The 13,920-nt window shown below is 37.1% G+C and overlaps 1 protein-coding gene across 1 annotated transcript in view; it reads left to right on the plus strand.

Annotated features, from left to right (window-relative positions):
• LOC110596173 (serine/threonine-protein kinase WNK1-like) overlaps positions 1 to 13,920 on the plus strand; it is a 73,936-nt gene that overhangs the window by 42,453 nt on the left and 17,563 nt on the right. The window lies entirely within an intron of this gene.

Here is a 13,920-nt window from a genome sequence, read left to right on the forward strand (position 1 = left end):
GGGTGGCAGAGTGAGACCCCAACTCAAAAAAAAAAAAAAAGAATAGTGTCAGGACCTTGTAAGAGTAGATTCCCTATTCCTTTATTCCATCCTTTGTGCTGTTTTGTCGTATATTTTTCTGAGCTGTAAGAACCAGAGAAATAAGGAGAGTAGCAGGAAGCAAGGTGGACCCAGAAAAACCTGGAATTTATTTATAAAAAGTTGCGTATTTATCCTTACTTGTTTTGGAGTTGTAGTCTCACTCTGTTCCCCAGGCTGGAGTGCAGTGGCACGCTCATGGCCAATGCAACTTTGACCTGCTGGAACTACAGACTGGAACTACAGGTGTGTGCCACCATGCCCAGGAGGTCTTACCATGTTGCCTAGGCTAGTCTTGAACCCATAGGCTCAGGCAGTCCTCTCACCTCTGCCTCCCAAAGTGGTGGTCTTACAGGCATGAGCCACCGTGTCTGGCCTATTCTTACATGTTTAAACTTCAGGCACCTTCAAAGTACTCTTTGTTACCGGGAAACTTTTTCCACTGCTCAAAACATTTTTTGGACTTGTAAATTTCAATGCCTTTTAGTGCTTCTGCTGTTTTTTGTTTGTTTCACCTCTTCCACATTAACAAAACATTTCCCTTTGAGGACTTTTTCATTCATGGGACTAAAAAACAGGTTGCTCAGGGTGAGATCTAGTGAATAGGGAGAGTGGGTTCATGCCGTTTTTTTTTTTTTTTGAGTTGGAGTCTCACTCTGTCGCCCAGACTGGAGTGCAGTGGCCGCTCCCGGCCACCGCAGCCTCGGCCTGCTGGGCTCCGGCGATCCTTCCACCTCAGCCTTCCAAGTAGCCGGAATTACAGGCATGCGCCACCACGCCCAGCTGATTTTTTTGATTTATTGTAGAGATGAGGTCTCGCTACCCAGGCGGGTCTCGAACCCGCGGGCTCAGGCAATTCACTCACCTCAGCCTCCCAAAGGCGCGGGATTACAGGCTGAGCCACCGAGCCCGGCTCATGCCGTTTTTTAGTAAAAAAAAAAAAACTGCTCAACACGTTGTGGGTGGGTGCATTGTCGTGGTGGAAGAATCATGGCAATTTAAAAATTTTCACCTGTTTGCCACAACTTGGAACGTTTCTTCTGCAAGTCATCTTTCTCAACAACACTAGCTGGTACGCTAATGCCCATGGATTCCTAGAACACAAACCTAGCAGGGGAAGCCTATGCTACAAGGGGCCGATCTCCAAAAGATAATTCAAGTTTTTTGGGTTCCCCTCCCCCCCGTATATACTTTCCTGTGTCATGCAGTTAGGAGCTTGATTATTGGAAAGAGAAAGGAGAACATATGAGAGATTTTGAAAGGATATAATCAGCATTCTTGATAAAGTTTGAAATCTAATTGAAAATTAATTATCAGTGTGGGATAACTTAGATTTTCTTATGACTATACACTGACCTATTTCAAGATGCCTCTCTGCCTAACCAGTTTTCTTCTAAAAAAAAAATAAAGCCTAAAAGTTCTAAGAATCATCTTAGACTTCTCTTACCTTTCATATCTTTTTTATTCCCCATTTCTAATCAACCACTTTTTCATCTTGATTCTGCCTCTTCTATACCAGTTTGTCTATTCAAAACAATCTTCTTAAGTCTCATTGCACTTCTCTAGTATGCATTCCACACCAGTGTCAGCATGATCTTCTAAAGATGCAAATCAGATCATTTATTTAAAAATTTTCAGTGATACCCTATTCTCCTCAGTATAAATTTTAGTCTTCTGATTGTGGTGTGAAATCTTCTCCAGGCTTTTAGTGGTGTTTATCCAGCCCTCTTTTTTTCTTTTTAAAGAAAAGAACCTCACCCTATTACCTAGGCTGGAGTGCAGTGGCATGATTATAGTTTACTGTAGTCTCAGACTCCTGGGCTAAAGAGATCCTCCCACCTTAGCTCCCTGAGTAGCTGGCACTACAGTTGCATACCACCACACCCGGCTAATTTTTAAATAATTATTTTCTGTAGAGACAAGATCTCACTATGATGATGTCCAGGCTGTTCTCAAACTACTGCCCTTAAGTGATCTTCTCACCTTTACTCCCAAAGTATTGGGATTACAGGCATGAGCCACCATGCCTAGCCTCACCTACGATTTCTTTTCTCAAAAGAATATATGTTTAAACAATTTCCAGAATTTTTTTTTCCTTTTTCTTTTTTGAGTTGGAGTCTCACTCTGTTGCTTAGGGCAGAGTACGGTGGCACATTCACGACCACCCCAGTATCAACCTGCTGGGCTCCGGTTATCCTTCCGCCTCAGCCTTCCAAGTAGTTGGAACTACAGGCATATGCTACTGTTTGACTAATTTCTGATTTTTGTTGTAGAGACAAGGTCTGGTTAAGTTCCTGGGGCTGGTCTCGAACCCTCAGGCTCAGGCAATCCACCCAAAGTGCTGGCATTGCAGATTGAGCTGAGCCCCACCCCAGACTTTTTATCTGAAGTTATCTATACATATGTTGATTTTCATTTCCATGGTCATGTTCTTTTTGCATTCCTAATGAGTTCATATTTGTTCAAATAAATATTTTTTAAAGAATCCTCCCAGACAAAAATTAATCTTTTTCTGTCTCTTTGCTGTACTTGTATGTTATTTTTGTACTGATTTTATCATTATTACTGTGATGCACTTATTTTCCCACTACTATTCACTGGATTATTTAAGACTTGTGATTTTTGTCTTTAGATGGAACTCTTATTAAAAATAACCCTGCTCCCTACCCTTCAAACAATTGCCTTTTCAGTTGACATTATTTTTGCAAATCTTAATTGACATTTTATTTTGTTGAGCATGTTTTTAACATCTAAGAATTCCTTCTAATTTCCTTTGCCTTCATCATTTTCTGTTCTTTTTTTATATCACAGTATTTTATGTATTCTCTACATTTAATAGGTTTATTTAAAAATTATAAAAGTGTTTATTTGCCTGGAATGAAAGAAGAAATCACAGCAAATTTCAAACATTAACTAATAACAAAAATATTACGAAATCCAGAAAAACATTTAAGTACCTGACACATCTTACTTTTTCTTTCATTTTTTGACTTCATCCTCTTTGATCACCTTTTCATTCTGTATATTTTCATTTGTAATATTTTATATAGAGAGAATAGAGAGATCATGCAGCTTTCCTCTAGCATTCAGGTTTCTAGCTGTATGGGTATCAATTTTTTTTTTCTGTTCAATTGCCTGCTATAATTATTTTTTATTGTAAAATATATAACATAAAATGTACCGTTTTAAAAGTGTCTTCTATTTCCTGAATTTTTTGTTTTTCTGAGGTAGTCTCCTCTCCCTCTTCCCCCTTTTTATTTTATCTATTTATTTTGAGAAAGCAGGACTTACTGAGAAGACAGAAAAGCTCCCACAATGGGAGGGGACCCAAAGGGATTGCTCCTTTTTTTTAAATGGGAAGAGTGTTTTATCTTTGCAGGTTCTCCTCAAATGTCATGATCTGTGATTGCCTGCTGATATTTAAGGATGCTTACTGTGAACTCTGAATATGGATGAGCTTATTAGTGGTCATACTTCATTCTCAGCTAAACGCCCCTAAAATAACAGAATGATGAGGGATTTTGTTCTGGGCTGCTAGTTTCTACTCTAATTTACCCACTTTTTGCTGCTTGCAAGGAAAGGAGGGGCATTGATTAGTCTGTCCTTACAGATTCTTCTCTTTTTAAACAGTCTCATGTCTTTTGCTTTACTGAGTCTCTCAGTGTTTTTTTAGGATGGTCTTGGCTCCCTTTTCAGGTACCTTCCACCTGTCTTTTGGGCTTTTACTTCTTGGGCTGGAATTTCACCATTCCCATCTGCCAGTGACTTCTGTCTCATCTTCTTCATTGTTTTGCATTCAGTATTTGTTTATTTCCGTATCTTTCTTAAGTTACATTAATGAAGTCTAGTGGGAAAGTACAGTAAGAAGTTTATACTTGACTGGGCATGCATGATGGCTCATGCTTGTAATTGCAACACTTTGGGAGGCTGAGGTGGGAGGATCACTTGAGGCCAGGAGTTCGAGACCAGCCTAGGCAACATGGTGAGATAGATGTCTCTACAAAAAAATAAAAAAATTAGCCAGACATGGTGGTGCGTACCTGTAGTCTCGGCTACTCAGGAGGCTGAGGCAGGAGGATCCCTTGAGCCAAGGAGGTAGAGGCTACAGTGAGCTGTGATCGAGCTGCTGCACTCCAGCCTGGGCAACAGAGTAAGACTCTGAATAATAATAATAATAATAATAATATGCTGCCATTGTGAATTGGAAGCCCTGTAAACTTCTTTAATGATGTTGAATCACCTTTCAGTATAGATAATCAAGCTTTTTTCTTGATCACTTGTATAACTCTTTGATTGTTTGCTTAGCAGAATTGAAAATTGGGGGTTAGGGACCAGAAGTGTATACATGTGTTTGGTTTAGAAAAAATCAGGGGGGGTGGGTGAAGTATATATATACATGTGTTTGGTATCCCACTAGCAACTCCAAATAAAGCCTTTTTTATTTTTCTCACTAAAATAATAATGTAACCAGGGGTGAATGAAAGCCTCCAACAATACTACAAATGAAAATTGACAGCCTGGCAGACATGAAGAGAGAACTGCGAGTAAGTGGGACTAATGATGAGGCGGATTGAAAGAGAGAAATACTGTGTAGATTTCAATTTATAGAACGTATGGCATTTGACTTTGTTTTTTGAAGTGGTACCACTAGGAAAAATTCTTTTCTGTCCCCATTGGTTGTTCAAAAGTCAGACCGGGAACCCATACTAACTAGAAAATTGAGCAGCTATTGACTTACTTCCTGGATTTTGTCCATAAATCAGTAAAATAGGGGTGATGCAGGGAGAGGATTATGGAACTGATAGCGTACATGTAGTGTACTTGAATATTATAAAATATTGTATATACTTCCAGAAATAAAAGATATTTTTAGGTTGTATGTGAATGAACATTTTAATACTCACAAATTTCTTTTAATTACCAATAGTAATACTAATTGGTTAAGAGAATGCTAAAATAGGTAGTAAGTACAATGATGTGTTACAAATAAAAATATCAAACAAATATAGCTGGTATTAGTTTTGACAAGAAATTGTGAAAATAGTAGGCAAATGACATAAGTTTGAGAAACATTTGCTAGATAAAAGCTTTGCTAGAAGTTGGAAATTGTATTGCTTTTTCCGCAAATCACAGTTGTAGGTGGTGGTGTCATAAACACTAAGTTTGGAAGATCTGTCCTTGTCCAGTATAGAATTCCATTATGATTGATATAGAAATGACTTTGACTTGGTGCTAAAGCCCTGATACTAAACAGGTCTCCAATTTTGTTTCAATCTGTTTTCCCTCTACAAGTCAAAGAAGGCTGTTAAGAAAACACCTTTTACTTAATTTTCAGTTTATTTTTTTGAATATGAGGCTGGAAGTGGAGGGGATCAGAACTGGTGTCTTGTGATGAGTTTAAATGTTAAGACTGGAGAATTATATTTGTTTCTAAATGAAAATATTTTGATTCAACCTACACTGAAACTACAGTGTTAAGATAGGCAGTAATTGAGATACCTTTGAAGCATTAACGGATTTTTTTGTTGGACTTTGCAGCCAGCCAGAGACCATAAATAAATGCAGTCAGAACGAATTTCATAAAGTTAGTTGGATGTATTGAGTAAATAAGAGCCCTTCTCCAGGCCAGGCATGGTGGCTCTAACCTGTAATCCTGGCACCTTGGGAGGCCAAGGTGAGAGAATTACCTGAGCCCAGGGGTTTGAGACCAGCCTGGGCAACGTGGTGAGACTTCGTCTCTACAATAAGTCAAGAAAAATTAGCTGGGCATGGTGGCGCACACCTGTTGTTCTAGCTACTTGAAAGATTGAAGCAGAAGAATGGCCTGAGCCCAGCAGGTCAAGGCTGCAGTGGCTGTGAGTGTGCCACTGCACTTTAACCTGGGCAACAGAGTGAGACTTCGACTCAAAAAAGAGCCCTTCTTCTTAGTATTCGTATTTGGAATGTGATGAGCAAGATTTATTAAAACAAAAAGTGTACATTCTTTTTCCCTTGTTGATAAGCAGCTTCTAAAAGTGTGTTCATTCAAAGGTTAGTTTTACGTATTGTAAAATATACTTAGATATATAATGGTTACTTTGAAAATCTACGGTTAATGATGTTGATTTGACAAGGAAATGTGTTTTATTTAGTAATATTCTGAGAATGGCCTTCTCGGAGGATTAGTTTGCATAAAAAGATCATAAGCAAAAACGCGAGATTTAGAAAGATAAGTAGAGTAGCATTTATTCAAAAATCAAAATGCACAACAGTATTCTATGTCATTCATTAATAAGTATGTATGTTGTAAGACTATACATACATGATAGTGGCTAGCTCTGGGAGGGGGAGAAAGGAATGGTGGTATTATATTTCATAGAAAGTAATCTAAAGTAAATATGGCAGAATATTAAGAAGTGGCAAATATAAGAATGCATGTATAGGTATTTGTATATTTTGCATTTCTGTATGCTTGAAAAAGTATATGTAATATTTATTTATTTATTTGAGTTGGGGGTTTCACTGCACTCTGTCACCCAGGCCAGAGTGCAGTGGCACAATATATTAATTTTTAATTCGTTGCCTAACTTAGAACCCAAATTTTTTTTTTTAGCTACTACTGATAATGTCTGTAGTCCCTAATTAAGCAAATGCTAACTTTTGATGACTTCTTCAATAGCCTGTTTCACTACAATGTAAAAATGGTCAAGTATGAAATATACTCGAGAATACATATGGAAGAATAAATCACTGTAAGTGAAATAGCCACCATAAAATAATGTTTTTAATTTGTGTTATTTTCACAGTTTCAAGGCACATTTATGTACAATGTTGAATCCTCTAAGTAATTATTAGCTAGTCAAGAAAAATGGTGCTTTCGTTTTACAAGCCAGGAAATTAAAACTCATGGCACTTACTTTACTTTAGAAATAGGAGTAATAAGAAAAGAAATAAACATGGCATGTGAGAACACAGGAGTCCCTATCTGTAGTGGGTTGTTTTGGAAAGTGTTGAGAAGTAAGGTGGATCTAAGTTACTTTGAAATTTGGATTTAATGTAATAGAATATTTTCCAAACTTGATGGTCATAAGAAACCCCTCCCCTGGAGATTGATTCACTAGGGTCTGAGTAGTATTTTAGAATTCTTAAGTACTTCCAGAGATTCTTATGCTTAAGCCAAATTGGTTAATTCCACATTTACTATTTTTTAACTGAAGACTTAGCATCATAAAAAACTATTTCCACTATCTGGGGAATATCTACATCTAAAGGAGGGGTTGAAATGTGAAGAGAGTCATCAGGCAGTGTTTATTTTGATGTGAAGTAACTTTTACTAGTTTTCAGCAGTCGAAATGAGATATGGGGAATAATGGAATTATAGAGATTACCTGGGAAGGCAAATAGGGATATTGAAGTGAATAAGCTAACTTATGGGAGAAATTTCGTAGCATTGGGTCTTTGGTTATAAATTGTCCAGTAGACATTTGGAAATATTAATTTGAATTCCAGAAGTAATTGAATTCCAGAAATACTGATTTGAATTACACTACAAGTCAGACCTTGCCAGGCATGAAGATATCAAGTGTTTATTCTCCGTATAAAACGCTATTAAAGCAGATTGCATTTGTTGTAGAAAGTGGACTTTCTGATTTTATTTTTCCTGACTCTCCAAATCTTGCTTTCTGGGCTTCTGTACTATATCGCCCTATAAATCTGAAATATTTATTCTTATTCCTCAAGTAAGTATGGGAAAGAGGGAGAGAAAGAGGTTAAGACTGAGCTAAGGAGGAGAGGACCCAGGGGCAAAAAGGTAATGAATTTTAAGGTAATATTTTAAGTTAATATTAGTGGGTGCTTTGTATTTAGAGTTCTTCCTCTTTTGGTCTTATTTCCTTAAGTGAAGACCTCATTATGCACACTGAAAATCTAATACATTATGTTTTTATATACTGGGCTTATTTTCTTGATTTTGTTCTTGAACAAAATGAGACAAGTTTTGGATAGCAAACTAGTGAATTATTTGAGATGTTTGTAGTCTTTATGATGTGCACCACCATATTTGCTTTCCTGTGGTGGCAAATTCTCACAGGAAGACTCACTAAGTTTCAGTGCTGATAATTCCACTGGAGTTTTTCAGTTTTGTTTTATTAGTTTCCCCTTTGGCAGCCCTTCATTACTCTATTAAAAAAACATTGGGAACTTTATTCTCCCACCTACTGCAGAGTAACGTTTGTCTGTGAAGTGTAAGATTTCCTTCTTATATTGAGTGGTAATTTTTTCATATTTATTTATTTATTTATTTATTTTTTTGAGTTGGAGTCTCACTCTGTTGTCCAGACTGGAGTGCAGTGGCCGCCCCCAGCCACTGCAACCTCTACCTGCTGGGCTCCAGCGATCCTTCCGCCTCAGCCTTCCAAGTATCTGGATCTACAGGTGTGTGCTACCACGCCCAGCTAATTTTTTGATTTATTGTAGAGATGAGGTCTGGCCAAGTTGCCCAGGCGGGTCTGGAACCCGCGGGCTCAGGCAATCCACTCACCTCAGCCTCCCAAGGCACGGGATTAATTTTTTCATTTTAAACCTCAATCATGTTCATCTTCCTTTCTTGTCCCCTTCTCAGCCTTCTTGCTTTCTTTAGGAAGTTCTTAAAGAAGACTTTTCCTACAGTAGTTGAAGTTTAGCTCTGCCAGCTAGCTGCATTCACATTCAAATTAATTTAATCAGTTTCAATAAAAAACTTTTCACATTTATGTGAATGGATAAAAATTGTTCTGAATTTTGCTGTGCAATAGATATTGTAAGTACTTTAGTGAAAATAGTGTGCCGTTTTCAAATAGAACTAAATGTGTTTCTTTTTGTGGTTCAGCTGTTGATTGTATATATCTGAGACTTAAATCATTTGTATGATTAATTACTTTTAGCATAACAAATAATTCTTCCAAAAAATTTTTTCTGTAAATGGTAACTGAAACCCATGCTACATTGGAAAGCAGTGTTTCAAATTGCTGTGCTGTCTGCCTGAAGACAAGTTTTTTCTATATTTCTATATCCTAACACCCAACAACAATTAATACTACTTTAAAAGATAAAATAGATGCACGGGTCTTTGCTAAGTCAGTGTGGTGCAGAAAATGATAAGGAGGGAGTACTCCAATATTGACCTAAAATATTTTAATCAAGAATTGCAGATACTTTTCTCCACCCATATTTTGATATGTAGACTTATCATATGTGGTCTTAATTTTGCAATAAAACTTTGTTGCTAAAAATAAAATGCTACAGAAGTTTAAACATTAATAAGACTTGAGGAACAGATCTATTTGGGGTACAGTTGTTAGCTTATAGAATGAAGATTTCAAGTTTAAATAATGAAAACTGGTCTCACTGCATTAGTGGCACAATTGGTTTGGAAAGTTTGCTTCTGGGCGAATAAAATGATCAATGGTAAAGAACAGGATTGCTGCTTTAAAAATACTGAAATATGAGAGTAAAGAGAGGTGTCTGTCGGAGGATGCTTAAAATAAAATAACTTCTTAAAAGCGAGGGACTGGAGATGCGCAAATTGGTGTAAGACTATTGTACCAAACATTAGCATTGTGTTTCTCACACAAGAAGAAATTACATCATCTATTAATCTACTGAGTACTATTATTTAGATGGTACCAAGATGAACAATTGTTTCAGTTGTTGCCTGGTTCCCCATCCCCCAGTGATCTGGAACTGTGCACATTATAAGAGGCCATGTAATACTGATTCTTGGTTTTGTTCATTTAGCCTGTCAAAACAACTTAATGCAGATGGAAAGAATGGTAAAGAAATGAATAGAGTGGGTTAGTTGTATCAGCTCTAGTTTATACTGAAGGTAATGAATGCTGCAATTGGGATAGTTTATCAAGGCCCCAGGAATATCCAGCTTAGTAATGTGGGAGACAAAGTTCTAAAAAGCAACAGTGGTTAATCTGTTCTAAATCTCTTTTGATACTTTATCGGTACTTTTTTGTTACTTTTTAAAAAATTATTGGTTTTTATGATAATTTGATTGACAGTTGATAATATTTTAAGCAGTGTATGCTTTCTCTAATTTTACTTTCAGCTATAATTTAGTAATGTTCCTGGTCTTTTTCAATAATCCTTGCTTAATAACAAATAACAACATAGATCTTCAAAGAGAAAAATTATTTTAGAAGCTTTACAAAACTTTTAGGATATGTTTGTTTAGTATAGTAGACAGAACATGAGGTTTGAACCAAATCTTCATTTAACTCTTGGTTCTGCTTTTTATGTGAGTTTGAGGAAGATATTACATTTTTCTGACTCGATTCATCTGTAAAATGATATTACCTAATATCTCATTGAGTTTTTCTGAGAATTAAATGAAGGAAAGCAGCCAGCTAGTAAATAGAAAACACTTGGCAGATATTATTTTAAAAACCCTAGTTGTTACTTCTGGTCTGTATGCTTATATTAGTTTTTATCTACTTTGTTGGGTGCTAAAATAATATACTTCTGAGATATTTTATGAAATGCTCCTAGATTAAAAAACAGATTTAGCTGCAGATGGAACAATTGTTGACAAATTATTGAAAGGAGTCCCAAATTATTTATTTAGGTTCTCTCCTCTCCTGCCTTCCCCACCCTCTCACCTTCTTCCCTTTCTCCTGCTTCACTGATGAAGCAGGTGCACTCATGCACCTGTATTGCTAATTTTAAACATTTAAGCAAGTATTCTCAAACTCCTTAAAGTAAATAATTTTTTAGAAAGAATAAAAACTGTACAACAGATATGTAAAATAACCTCTATTTACAGTATAGATTACTTCTAGGCAAAATGAGGAATGGAACAATCGTAATATTCCCATGTAATTTTTTGATTGCTATTCATTCCTTGTATTCTCAAAGAAAATTAGTTGTAGATTTTTTATGAAAAAGAAGTTCCCTCTACTTTTTTCCTCTTTCTTGTACTTTGCTATAAATGAGTTGTTGATAGCTTTTTTTTTTTTTTAACAATGAATGTTTTACAAATTGGGTTTTCTTTTTCTTTTCTTTCTTTCTTTTTTTTTTTTTTGAGTCAGGACTCACTCTGTCACTCATGCTAAAGTGTATGTGGCACTGCAGATCACTGCAGTCTCAACCTCCTGGGCTCAGGCGATTCTCAAATAGCCGAAACTACAGATGCACACCACCATGCCTGGCTAATTTTTTATTGTGTAGAGATGACATCTTGCAGTGTTGCCTAGGCTGGTCTGCAACTCCTAGGCTCAAGTAATCCTCCTGCCTTGGCCTCCTAAAGTGTTGGGATGACAGGCGTGAGCCTCTGAGCCCAGCCACAAATTGTTTTTAAAAATCAAAATAGTAATGACTGTGACCTTTGCAAATTGGTCAGTGTTGGGTGTATTAGACTTAATTGAGACTCAGAGACTCAATTTCAGTTCTCACCTTTCTTTTAAGTCATAGGAGTTACTTATCCTTGGGGAAAATACTAACTGCTTACTGAGAATACACACACACACACACTCTCTCTCTCTCTCTCTCTCTCTCTCTCTCACACACACACACACACACACACTCACTCCCTCACACGTTTATGAGGGGCCTGAGGAGGAAGACACATTCATGGAATTTATTCAGCAAATGGCTATTGAACAAGTCACTATGCTAGATTGTCAGGTGCTAAAGATAGAACACTGAAAAGGCATTTTGTTCCAGCCCTTTCATGACAGAATAATGCGTCTGAAGACTTATTCTGTGGGAATAAGCTTCAATATAATGTTACTTGTGATAAGGTGTTATGAAAGAGCCATGTATATAAATTACAAAAATGTATATAAATAGGGTGGGGAGAATGATTTAACCTAGAATGAAGGGCAGTGAAGGAAGATGTTCCTGAGGAAATGACTTGAATTGATCTTTGAAGGAATTCTGGGCATTAAGTGGGCAGAAAAGACTGATAGAAAGTTATGCTACATAGAAAGAACAGCAGCATGTATGAAGAACTTGAAGTGGAAAGGAGCATGACATGTTTGAGAATGGGAAATACAATCATGGCCAGAATTTAGGCTTAAAGGGTTGAACAAGGAGTGCCTCAGATCATGGTGATTTTCAGCTTTATCCTAAAGGCTATAGAAAACTATTAAAGGGTTTTAAGCAGAGTTTCAACACTAAGACTCCATTTGTATGACATACTCTGATTTCAGAGCTGTGAAAGGTGTGGAAAATAGTATTTCTAAGAACTAATTAAATAGGCATATTTTAGAGTTGATCACATGGGCATTAAAAAGACTTTAAAAAGTGAAAAAGGTAAAAGGACTAAAAACAACAACAAAAAAGAATAATTGATTTTGATAAAGACACAAATAGAATTCCAGGAAATGAAAATATATTGAAATTAAAAATTAAATGAAAAGTGCCACTTTTCTCAGTCTTTTGGCCCCAGATACTTTGACTTACTTTTTGGCTATCATCCGGAAGAGGCGCATTTTATAGGAGGACAACCCAGAATAGCTCTGCTGCCTTAAAGTGACTTTGTGGATAGAGGGTGTGGCCTCTCGTTGGGAGGTTATAATTAATGTAATAAAGGGATGTGAAAAGGGACTTTTGTGGAACTTGGTTACAGGCCAGTCTTGCAGTAATCATTTGGAGATGGAGCAAGACCCTGAGAGGGAGGGAGGAAATTCCAAGGAGGATGCTGAGAAAATTTGTCTGTTCAAGAAGCAGGAATGAGGTGGAGGTTGGAGGAGATCATTGCAAATCCATGAAACTGAGGTCTTAAAAGCACAATTAGCCCCATTATGTATAAATAAAACTAAATGCATGGTAGTGAAGTTGCAGAGCACAAAGGAATAAAAGGAAACTTGAGCAACCACAGAGAAAATACAAATAACCTACAAAAGAGAACTTTATACTGATAGCTATAATGTATGCCAAAGCATCATGAAACTAGTTTCTGGAAAGTGCTGAAAGAAAAACAAACCAACTTAGGATTTCACATCCATCTTAACTATCATTCAAAAGTGAGGAGGAAATAAACATTTCAGGAAAAAACTAGAATTCTACCACTAATGGACTAATAGAATTTTGAAAAATATATTTCAACAAGGAAGAAAGTTGAACACAGAAGAGAGAGAGAGTAAGAAGCAAAATGGAAAAGTAATGAGCAAAGATATATGGGTAAATATAGTCACGTGCTGCATAACGTTTTGGTCAAAGATGTACTGCATGTATGGCAGTGGTCCTACAAAATTATAGTATCATATTTTTAGTATGACTTTTCTATTTTTAGAACCACATTGTCAGCCGGGCTGGGTGGCTCTACCTGTAATCCTGTGCCTTGGGAGGCTGAAGTGAGTGGATTGCCTGAGCCCGTGGGTTTGAGACCCGCCTGGGCAGCGAGACCTCATCTCTCCAATAAATCAAAAAATCAGCCAGGCGTGGTAGCGCATGCCTGTAATTCTGACTACTTGGAAGGCTGAGGCGGAAGGATCGCCAGAGCCCAGCAGGTCGAGATTACAGTAACCGGAAGTGTGCTGCTGCACTCCAGTCTAGGCGACAGAGTGAGACTCCAACTCAAAAAAAAAAAAGAACCACATTGTCTTAGTAGTTCCTCACGCAATTTAGTACAGTAACATGCTAAACAAGTGTGTAGCCTAGGAGCAATAAGCTATATTATACACCCTAGATATGTAGTAGGTAGTATCATCTAGATTTGTTTTTCAGTATTTATTTATTTACTTATTATTATTATTATTTTTTTTTTTGAGTTGGAGTCTCACTCTGTCACCCAGATTGGAGTGCAGTGGCCGCTCCCTTCCACTGCAGCCTCGACCTGCTGGGCTCCGGCGATCCTTCCGCCTCAGCCTTCCAAGT

This window comes from Carlito syrichta, unplaced genomic scaffold (genome assembly GCF_000164805.1).
Source record: "Carlito syrichta isolate Samal-C Ts95f unplaced genomic scaffold, Tarsius_syrichta-2.0.1 Scaffold307058, whole genome shotgun sequence".
Classification (NCBI taxonomy): domain Eukaryota; kingdom Metazoa; phylum Chordata; class Mammalia; order Primates; family Tarsiidae; genus Carlito; species Carlito syrichta.